Raw genomic sequence first — 10887 nt, forward strand, 5'->3', positions numbered from 1 at the left:
GATTCTTCCCAACCAGGAAAAGGGTATGTCTTTCCATTTTCTTACATCCTATTTGATCTCTTTTTCCTGAGTGCTGTAGTTCTCAATGTAGAGGTCTTTTGCTGCCTTCCTTAAATTAATTGTTAGATATTTCATTTTTTGGAATATATTGTGCAATGAATTGTTTACCTAAGAATTCTCTCAGCAAGTCTATTATTTTTGCATGAAAAGCATATTGAGTTTTAGGGTTGACCTTGTTTCCAGCTACTCTACTAAATCTGTCAATTAGATTTAGAAGCATTTTGGGTCTTCTATGTAGACTATCATTTATTCAGCAAATAATGACATTCCAAATTCTGTTTTTGTATCTTTATGGTTTTTATTTCTTTTTCTTGTATAATTTCTGTGGCTAATGTTTCCAGAACTATATTGAAGAGAAGTGGTGGTAATGGGCATCTTTGTCTTGTTCCTGATTTTAGCATGAAGGTTTTCAATTTTTGACCATTTAGTATGATGTTGGCTGTTGGCTTTTCATACATAGCCTTTATCAGATTTAGATGAAAATGATCTGTTCCAATTTTCTGTATGATTTTCATCACAAATGGGGGTTGCATTTTGTTGAATGCTTTTTCTGCATCTACTGAGATAATCTTATGTTTTTTGTCATCATTTATTCTGTTAATTTAATGTATTACATTTACTGATTTACATATGTTGAACCATCCTTGCATCCCTGTGTTAAATCTGATTTGGTCAGGGTGTATGATCTTCTTGATGACCCTCTGTATTCTGTTTGCCAGTATCTCATTCAAGATTTTTGAATTCATGATCATTAGGGAGATTGGGTTTTAGTTCTCTTTTTTAGTTGTATTTTTCTCTGCCTTTTGAATTAAAGTAACACTTACTCCCAGGAATGAATTTGGAAGTATTGCTTCCCTTTCAATTTAATTGAAGCATTTAAAGAGGAGCAGCAATAGCTCGTCTCCAAATGTCTTGTAGAATCCAGGAATGAAGCCATCAGGACCTGGGCTTTTCTTTGTTGGTAAACATTTAATTACATTTTTTTTGTACTAGTGATCATACTTGGGTCCTTACACTTTCAAGGCAGAAGGCAGAACCACTGAGCTAAATCCCCAGCCCTTAATTACATTTTCAATTTCACTGTTTGTAATTGGGGTATTTAGAATTTTGTTATGTTCTTCCTTTAACTTTGGTAATTCATATGTATCTAGAAATCTGTCCATTTCTTCTGTGTTTTTCATTTTATTAGAGTACAGGTTCTCAAAATATTGATGATCCTCTGGATTTCTGCTGGATCTGGTGTGACTTCACCACTTTCATTTCTAATTGCACGGATTTAAAGTTTTTCTTTCTTTTATTTTTAATAAGGTTAGCTAAGGGTTTATTAACTTTTTTGTTCTTCTGAAAAAACAATTCTTTGATTCATTGATTTTTTTGTGTCATTCTCTTAGTCTCCATTGCATTGATTTCTGCACTGATCTTTATAATTTCCTCCCTTGTATGAGCTTTGCATTTGTCTTCCTCTTGTTTTTCTAGAAGATAAAGATTCAGCATTTGGTTGTTTATTTTAGCTCTCTCTGCATTCCTAGTATAGCCATTCACTGCTATGAATTTCCCTTGTATAACTACTTACATTGTTTCCAACAGATTATTGTATGTTGTACTGGTGTTATAATTCAATTTTAGAAACTGGCTAATTTTTTTTTAATTTCCTCTGTGATCCATTGGTTGGTCAGGAAAGTGTTATTCAATTTACATGTGTTTTTGGAGTTCTTGTGTTTTTTTTTTTATGCTATTGATCTGTAGTTTATTTACACTATGGTCTGATAGCACACAGGGGTAACTTCAGTTCCTTTGCATTTACCTAAACATATTCTATATTTATTGATCTATTGTGGATAATGATTCTTGCATCCTAAAAGGTTGTATATTCTGAATTTGTATGGTAGAACACTCTCTAGACATCTATTGAGTGCCTTTGTTAAAAATCTGGGTTCAATTCTAGTATATTTTTGTTAATTTTTTTTTGTAGATGATCTGTCTATTTGTGACAGTGAGGTATTGATATCCTCCACTGCAGTTGTGTTAGTATTCATTTGGTTTTTCATGTCCATTAATATTTGTTTTATATATTTGCGTGCATTAGTATTTGGTGCATACATATTTATAATTGTTATCACTTCCTCTTGGATTGTCCCTTTTACAAGGATGTAATGAACTTTAGATCTTTTAATTATCTTTGGTTTGACATTTACTGGGAAATTATTTGTCTTTTGAATTTTTCTAGAGTCTGATTCATTTGTCTAGTTATTTCCCGTGCTATCAGTTTTGGGTGTCCAGGTGGTTGACTGTAAGATTTTTCCACCTTGTTTTCTGCAGAATTTTCCTTTGGTGAGCTTGAAGGCTGGGTCTACACTTTGCTTATGACTTCTTATTTTTATTTTTGTTATTGGTACTGTTTTTGGATTCCTGGGTTGATAATTCAATATTGCTTATTGTACTTATTTTTGTTGCTTGTACTTAGAACCCTTATGGATGATTGCTTATCACATGTGTCTTCCAGATATAGCTAGTCTTTAGGTTTTGATTCTCTAATGACTCTTAGGCAATGTTATTTTCAGTGTAGCAGGAAGGAAAACTGATTAGGTCAATTGCAATCCCTTAGGCCAACTGATACATTCAGCAACAACAATAGCATCAAGAAGAGCTTAGAAAATTTGTGGCCATCATTAATGTATTACCTTTAACCATGTAAATTAAATAAAAAATAGAAGACCAACCCAAAATATATTTATAGTGAATAAAGTCTTCAATATAGCTACTTTACCCTTCATGTTGGGAGCTTAGAATGGGTTCAGGAGGGAGAGATAGCTAAGTAGAAGGATGGGGAGAGTTTAGAAGTGAGGCCTGAGAATATAGGGAAACTCAAGGAATACAAACTCAAGGAAACCGTTGAAGAGAAGAGGAAAAACAGAACAAAAGAACAAAGACAAGAACAGAACAACCTAACAGCAATAGGGAAGCTAGAAACTGTATTCACTTTCCTTTAAAACTAATGATAATTGAGGGAAGGAAAAAGAGAGAAGAAAAGAAAAAGAAACAAAAACTATCCACATTAGGCCAGGAACAGAAACAAAAAAGAAGAGGTATGCAGAACAAGGTAGGAGACAAAGTGAGAGTGAGAGGGAAAGAGAGAAAGAAAAGAAAATGAAGAAAAAATATAAGAAAATTGAAAAGAATTTAAAATTTTAAAAATTGCACCAGTTTATGCACTTATAAACTTGGAGAAGAGTTTCTTTTTCCGTATAATCCCATCAGTATTTTCTATTGGTTGATTTCACAATAGCAGGCATTCTTTGAGGAGTGAGATGGAATCTCAATATTGTTTTCAGTTGCATACTTCAAATGACCAAAGATGTTCAACACAGTTTTATGTTTATTTGATATTTCTATTTTTTTTTTAATCTGGGAAATGTCTATTCATTTCAGGATGCCAATTTTTGGATTCAGTTTTTAAATTTGGAAGATCAGAGTTTAAACAGTTTTTTATGTATTCTAGATAGCAGACCTTTGAGGAACAACTGGTAGTTTTTTTCCCACACTGTGGGTTGTCTCTTTACAATGTTGGTGGTTTTGGTTGTTTTACAAAGGCTTTTTAATAACGTGACATACCACTTGTTGTTTCTTTGTGCTAGTTCACCTGCAACTGAGATTGTTTTCATGAAACTTTTTCCCATGCCAGTGTCTTCAGGAGTTTTATTTAACCTCTTTTCCAGACAGTTTATTGTTTCTATTTTAATATTTAGATTTTTAGTCTATTTTTATTTTAGTTTAGTGCATGGTTAGAGATATAGGTGTAGTTTTAGTCTTTCACAATTCAAAACTCTATTTTTCCAGCAACATTTATTGAAGAGGAAACCTTTCCTCCACTGAGTGTTTGGCTCCTTTGTCAAAAATGACATAGATGAATATGCCTGGAGTTGTTTCTCCATCTTTTAATCTGTTTGACTTGTCTTCAGACTAGTGTTTTTGACAGTGCCTTTCTGTTTTATCACAACAGCTTTGTACTATAGTATCAAGTTGGGGTTTGTGATACCCCCACCTTGTTGCCAAAAATCCTTTTGGTATTCTAGGTCTCTTCTGGTTCCAAATGAATTTTTGGATTATTTTTCAGGTGAGAGAATTTCAATTGTGTTTCCACTGAATCTATAGAGCAGTTTGGGAAGTATGGCCATTTTTCACTATTTTGCTTCTTCCTGCCCAGCAGTAAGGATACATTTCCATTTTTTTTTTTTGATATCCTCTTTAATCTCTTTTTTCAGAGTGCTACAGTGTTTAGAGTAGAAGTCTGTGGTTTCTTTGTTTAGGTTGATTTCATTTTTTGGATGCTGTTCTGCAGGGAGTTCTTTCTCCAGTTCCTCTTTCCTTGAGTCTGTTGTTTATATATGAGAAAATGATTGTTTTTTGTGTACTGACCTTGAACCCAGAAACTTTAATGAATTTGGGTATTAAGTCTAGAAATTTTTGGTGGAGTTCTAGTGGTCCTCCATATAGAGAATCATGTCATCTTCAAATAATGACATTAAATTCTTTTTTATTGAGTTTATTGGTACATTTTAGGTATACAGTACAGTTACATTCATCATTGGGGTATTGTACCTTTACATGACAGCTCTTGGTTTTCATTTTTCCCCTTCACCCCCTTCCACCTTCCCCACTTACAAACACTTTATTTCAAGTTTTTTCATTTTCTCATATTTTTTCTTTTCCCTTACAACCTTTCTCATACCCTTTCCACTTTGCCTACACCTTTAGCCCTTTTCTTCCTATTTCACATTGTCATTATCTCATTAAGATCTTATGTACTATTACAGGTTATTCACACCAGAGAAACTATTCGGTGTTTACACATGTTTGAATTATTTATTTCACTTTGGGTACATCCTCAATATGCATACATTTTCCTATGAATAAATCTAATTTATCATTCTTTATGGCTAAGTAGTATTTCATTTTATAGAAAAACACATCTTCTTTATCCATTTTCCAACTGACGGGCAAATTCTTTGTTACCAGTCTTTATTACTTTTACTTCTTTCTCTTGTGCCTAATGTTTCCATCATTCTATTGAACAGGAGTGGTGACAGTAGATATCCTGATCTTGTTCCTAATTTTATTGGATAGGATTTATTTTTTGACCATGTAGTATTATATTGCCTTTTGGTTTTTCATAGATGCTTTTATCAGGTTGAGATATACCCTATTCCAATTTTTACAGGGCATTCATCATGAATGCATGTTGGATTTTGTCAAATTCTTTTTCCAGATCTATGGAGATAATCATAGGGTTTTTGTCCTTGGCTCTATTAATGTGGTATGTTGCATTTTTTGATTTTTGCCTGCATCCCTGGGTCAGTGTGTATGATCTTCTTGATTATCTTCTGAATTCTTTTTGCCATTATCTTCTGTAGGATTTCTGCATGTATGTCCATTAGTGAGATTGGGCTTTAGTTCTCTTTCACTGTTGTGTCCTTCTCTGCTCTTGGATCAAATGATGGTTACTTTTAGAAATAAATTATAAGACTGTTGCTTCCCTTACAAATATATTGAAGAGTTTAAACAGTAGTGGCAACAGCTATTTTCTAATTGTCTTGTAGGATTTAGCAGTGAAGCCACCTTGACCTGGGCTTTAAATAGTTGTTAAGATTTTAATTATATTTTCAATTTTGTTGTTTGATATTGGGTAATTTAGAATATTTAGGTCTACTTTGTTCCACTTTGGTAATTCATACATATCTAGGAATTTGTCTATTTCTTCACTTATGTATGTAGAGGTTATCAAAATAAATATTGATGATCCTCTGCATTTCTGCTGGGTTTGTTGTAACTTTAACCTTTTCATTCCAAATTGCATAGATTTGGGTATTTTCTTTTCATTTTTTGATAAAATTAGCTAAGGATTTCTCGATTTTGTTTATTCTTTTGTAGAACTAACACTTTACTTCATTGATTTTTTTTGTATAGTACTCTTAGTCTCCATTGCATTAATTTCTGCTCTGATTTTTACAATTCGCTGTCTTGTGTGAGATTTGGGGTTCTCCTGCTCTTCTTTTTCTAGAAGCTTGAGGCTCAGCATCAGGTTGTTTACTTGATATCACTCTGTTTTCCTAACATGAGTATTCACAGCTTTGAATTTCTCTCATAAAACTAGTTTCATTTTGTCCCATACATTCTGATATGTTGTATTGTCATCTTTTTTTTTTATTGTAGAAACTGTCTGATTTCTTCTTTAAATTCCTCTGTGACCCACAGGATTTTCAGAAGTGTGTTGTTCAATTTCCATGTGTTTATGAAATTCTTATGGTTTCTTTTGATATTGATCTCCAATTTCATCACATTATGGTGTGATATTATACTGGGAATAACTTCAATGTTTTGCACTTACTTGAACATGTTTTATGAGCAAGTATGTGGTCTATTTCGGAGAAGGACTCATGTGTAGCATAAAAGAATGTGTATTCTAATTTTGTGGGGTGCAGCATTCTGTAAACATCTGTTAAGTTCATTTGTTCAAGAATTCTACTATTTCGTTGTTTGTCTATTTGATATATCTATTTGTGGATGTGGGACATTGAATTTCACCACTACTATTGTATTAGTGCTCATTTGATTTTTCATGTCCATTGGTATATGTTTTCCATAGATGGGTGCACTAGTATTTGATGCATATATATTTATGATTGTCTTTTGTTCCTTGTGGGTTGTTCCTTTTACAAGGATGTAGTGTCCTTCTTTGTCCCTCTTAATCAGTATTGTTTGAAATCCAATTTATCTGAAAATAATATAGCTAATCCTGCTTATTTTGTTTGTTTGTTTCCTGTCAAGGGGAATATTGTTTTCCACCCTTTAACTTTCAGTTTATGAGTTTCTTCTTCAATTCAGTGTGTTTCTTGTATGCAACATATTGTTGGATCTTGCTTCTTGTCACATTCTGCCAGTATATTTCTTTTGACTGGTGATGTGAGACCATTAACATTCATGGTTATAACTAATATGTATTGATTTATCCTTGTCTTTTTCTTTTTTTGGATTCTCCCACTTTTCATTTGATTTCTTGTTTTGCTTGATGGATTAATTTTGATGAGCTTCTAAGGGCTGTGACCTCATTGTCTTTTCCTAGAATATTGCTTAAAATATTTTGGAGTACTGATTTAGTTTCATGAAATTCCTAAGGTGCTTTTGGTCATGAAAATATCTTATTTCTCAATCAATTTTTAAATATAGTTTTGCAGCATACACCAATCTGGATTGGAGGTTGTTTTCCGTTAGGTCTGAAATATGTCACTCCAAGAGCTTTTTGACTTCAGGGTTTGTGTTGGGAAGTCTGCTGTGATTCTTGTGGGCATTCCTTGTTAGTGATTTGGTTTTCTTCTCTAAGTGCTTGTAAAAACATGTTGCTCTTCTGTTGGGTTTCTGAAATTTTAACTATTATATGCTAAGGTGCAGATATTTTTTCAATCACAACTTGTTGGTAACTTATCTGTATGTAAAATTATTTTCCCTTGCTTGGGAAGTATTTTTTACCATTGCTTCTATGAACCATTTTTTATGTTATTTATTTCTCTCCTGTTTCTTCATTGACTAAGATTAGTCTTATGTTATTATTTGCATCATCTTGCAGGTGCTGTGTTTATTTCTCACAGTCCTTTACAATTTTGAAGATATATTTATTTTCCCGGTCATTAATAGCAATCTTATCTTCTATATCTGAAATTCTCTCCTCATGCTGGCTCATTCTGCTGTGTAAAGTTTCAATGAAGTTTTTAATCTCCTGTATATCTGTTTGCATTGTTTTATGGACGCAATTTGTTTCCTATGCTTGGATTCCATCATGTTCCTCAGCTCCTTTATTTTTTTATCTGTGTTTGCTCTAGATTCATTAATTGTGTCTTTATCACTGGACACAATCTCTTCTGTTATCTGAGAAATTATGTCATATTTTATTTTTTTCAAGATCCTCTTTTGTTGCCAGGTCAGGGAGTCCGGGTGGTGGAATATCAGATTGTTCCATCTTGTTAAACTTCAGGGTTGCATGGAAGTCTGGTTTTGAGAATTGTTTACATGTCTTCTCATTTCAACAAATGCAGGCTGCTGCACTTTGTTGAGGTGATCTTTTGCTCACCCAATTGTCTTCAATTTTCAGCAACCCACCAAGATGCCTTTTCTCTGCAGTTCATCACAGTGCTATTTTCTAGGTTTAGAATGGTGGCCTTCTGGATCTTTGCAGCTGTTGGATTGGTTTTTTCATCCTGTTTTTAAGATATCTTTTTACTTGCTGTTTGCAAGATATATTTCTTTTCAAGGACACTAACCACAATTCTGTCTTCTAGCCTGTCTTCATATTTGTTTAACCAGTTACTTATACTTTCAATGGAATGTTTGATCTTCTGGATGTCTGCTTCAATCTATTTCATGTATTCCATTTATGTCCTATGTTGGGCATTCATGGTTTCCATCATTTTCCTAAGCTCCTCTATTTTTATTTGTTTATCTGTTTCTCATCTACATTCCTTGATCATGCCCTCCATTTTGATTTTCACGTTTTTTTATTTGAGAGATTATTCGCTATATAATCTCATTATAGGTTTTTCTATTTTTGCTGCTATCGTTTCTGAAAATTAAAATAGATGGCTTCCAGTTTTTTTAATCTCACTGTTTCCTGGATTTGTCCAGGGTGGGCTAAAGGTCCAGAATTATATTTTGCTTCTACATATTGTCATTTTCATTTTTAAAAATTTATCCTATTTTATTTTCTGTTTTTATGCTTGTAAACTTATTATGGCAGATAGTTTTATCATTAATTAGTATCAAGGTTTCCTTAGAAAATTTCTATCCTTCAGAGATGTCACCTGGGCAAATGTGGATCTTGGTCCTTGTGTCTGTTCCAAGATCAAATCTTCCAAATTTATTAAGGATCAGCAGTTCCTATCTATTTGGCTTAGTAACTATTCTTTTGGTACTGCACTATTGCAATGTTTATGATCCCAGGCAGAGTGTTCTCATACAAGGGAGAACTCCTGATTGTAATAGGTATGGCATCCTGGCTAATGTAGTTCAATCAGCAATAACAATAGCATCAAAGCACAGTTTAGACGCTAACAAACAGTAGTAACTATTAATTTGATATCTTGAATTATAGAAGTAAGATTTATAGTTATGTAACACAATCCAATATAAACCAGAAACTTGTATGCAATGGGTTTCCCATTAGTAGAGTAAATTTACCCTGTAGAGGGGAATTTTAAAAGGGATGGGGAAAACAGAAATATAAATGAAGGACAACATAGTATAAGCAAGACTAGAGGACAAAGGATGATCACACAAGCTTTGGGATACTGGAGAAGAGGGCATGAGAGAAAGAATGCTGGATGAAGCAAAACAATATCAAAGTGAATCTATCCAGATGAGAGATACTTTTGCCTCACATAGAAATATCACAAAACAAAGAGAGATACAGAGAAGAGAGGGAAAGAAGTTAAGCAGAACAAAATGAAAATAAAAATATATCTTGATAAATAGGGAAGGGGAAAAATAAGAATCAGGACACATCACGTAAAAGTGGAAGTTCCCAATGATGAAATGTGGCTGTATTGTATACTTAAAATGTACCAATAAACTTAATGAAAAAATGACAAAAAAAGGCACCAACCATCCAGAAAAAGGAAAACAAAACATATAAAAAATGTATAATCATAAAGTTTCTCTGTTGTCCATTGTTCTGTGTTAGTTTCCAAAGCAGGTAGTGTCCCAAACTGTGCTGTGTAATCCCACCAAGTTTGCAGTAGGATTAGTGCTGGTTTTGAGCTGAATTTGGCTGAAAGCTGGCACTAATCTTCATCCAGCAGTTTTTTGGTTATACCTTGACTGCTGTCCCAGGTCTGCTATGGACCCCTCAGGCAGGGACTGCCCTGGGCTGCTCCCAGTCCTCTGCTCCACCTCCACTAGCATATGTTTATCCCATCCTTCTGCTTGTTGCAGGAGCATAGGGATAATGTTGCTGCTGAGGAAGCAGACAAATGCTGTTTTGTTCCCCTTCAATCTCCTCTCCAGAGGTTTGAGTGGCTACCTCTCAAGGCTATTTTAATCCCAGGCATGAATCTGCATCCTTATCTCAAGTGGCTTGCCACCAGTCACTTCTTTCATCACCTCTGCTGCACTGCAGTCCTTAACTTAGCTGTCATTAGAGTTGCCAATTAGCCTCTTGGGCCCCAACAGGAAAAAAAATAGGAGATCAGACAGTTGGGGAGGGATCAGTTTGCTCTTGTGTGTGCTGGTGAAGTTTGATGCCAGGCTGCAGCATCCTCTCTGTGTAAGAAGGCAAAAGAGTCAAGAAGTCTTATATCCAAAATGTATGCTATGTAACATTAGTTAATCACATTTTTTTCATTTCTTGGAGACCTCCCAGTGTGGTGATGCAGCTAATGGCATCCCTGTGGGCTTCTAGGCTGTTTTATGAAGTCTATGTTTTGTTTGATATGTAAATCTCTTATTTCAGATTGATTTTGGCATCAGGATGTACGTCCCTCAATTTCTTCCAGTTACTTGTACTTTTAGCTGATTTTTCTTGAAGTAGCCCCAACATAGTTCCTCCTCTATTCAGACATGTTGAAGCCTCCCCAACGTAAAATATTTTAAGCCAATTGGAATTTGAAAACAATAATGACAAATAAAACAAGGCTATGAATCAAAGATACAGAAAAATAAATGCAGTTAACTCATAAACAGGACAATATGCTCATTTCACCGAGCACTAAAGAAAATCAAGTGAAAGTATTAGTTTTTAAAAAATCTTAGGCTAGTGTTTTCTTAGAATTTATATATATATAT

This window comes from Fukomys damarensis, unplaced genomic scaffold (assembly GCF_012274545.1).
Source record: "Fukomys damarensis isolate Sample0158 unplaced genomic scaffold, DMR_v1.0_HiC HiC_scaffold_37, whole genome shotgun sequence".
In the NCBI taxonomy this organism is placed as follows: domain Eukaryota; kingdom Metazoa; phylum Chordata; class Mammalia; order Rodentia; family Bathyergidae; genus Fukomys; species Fukomys damarensis.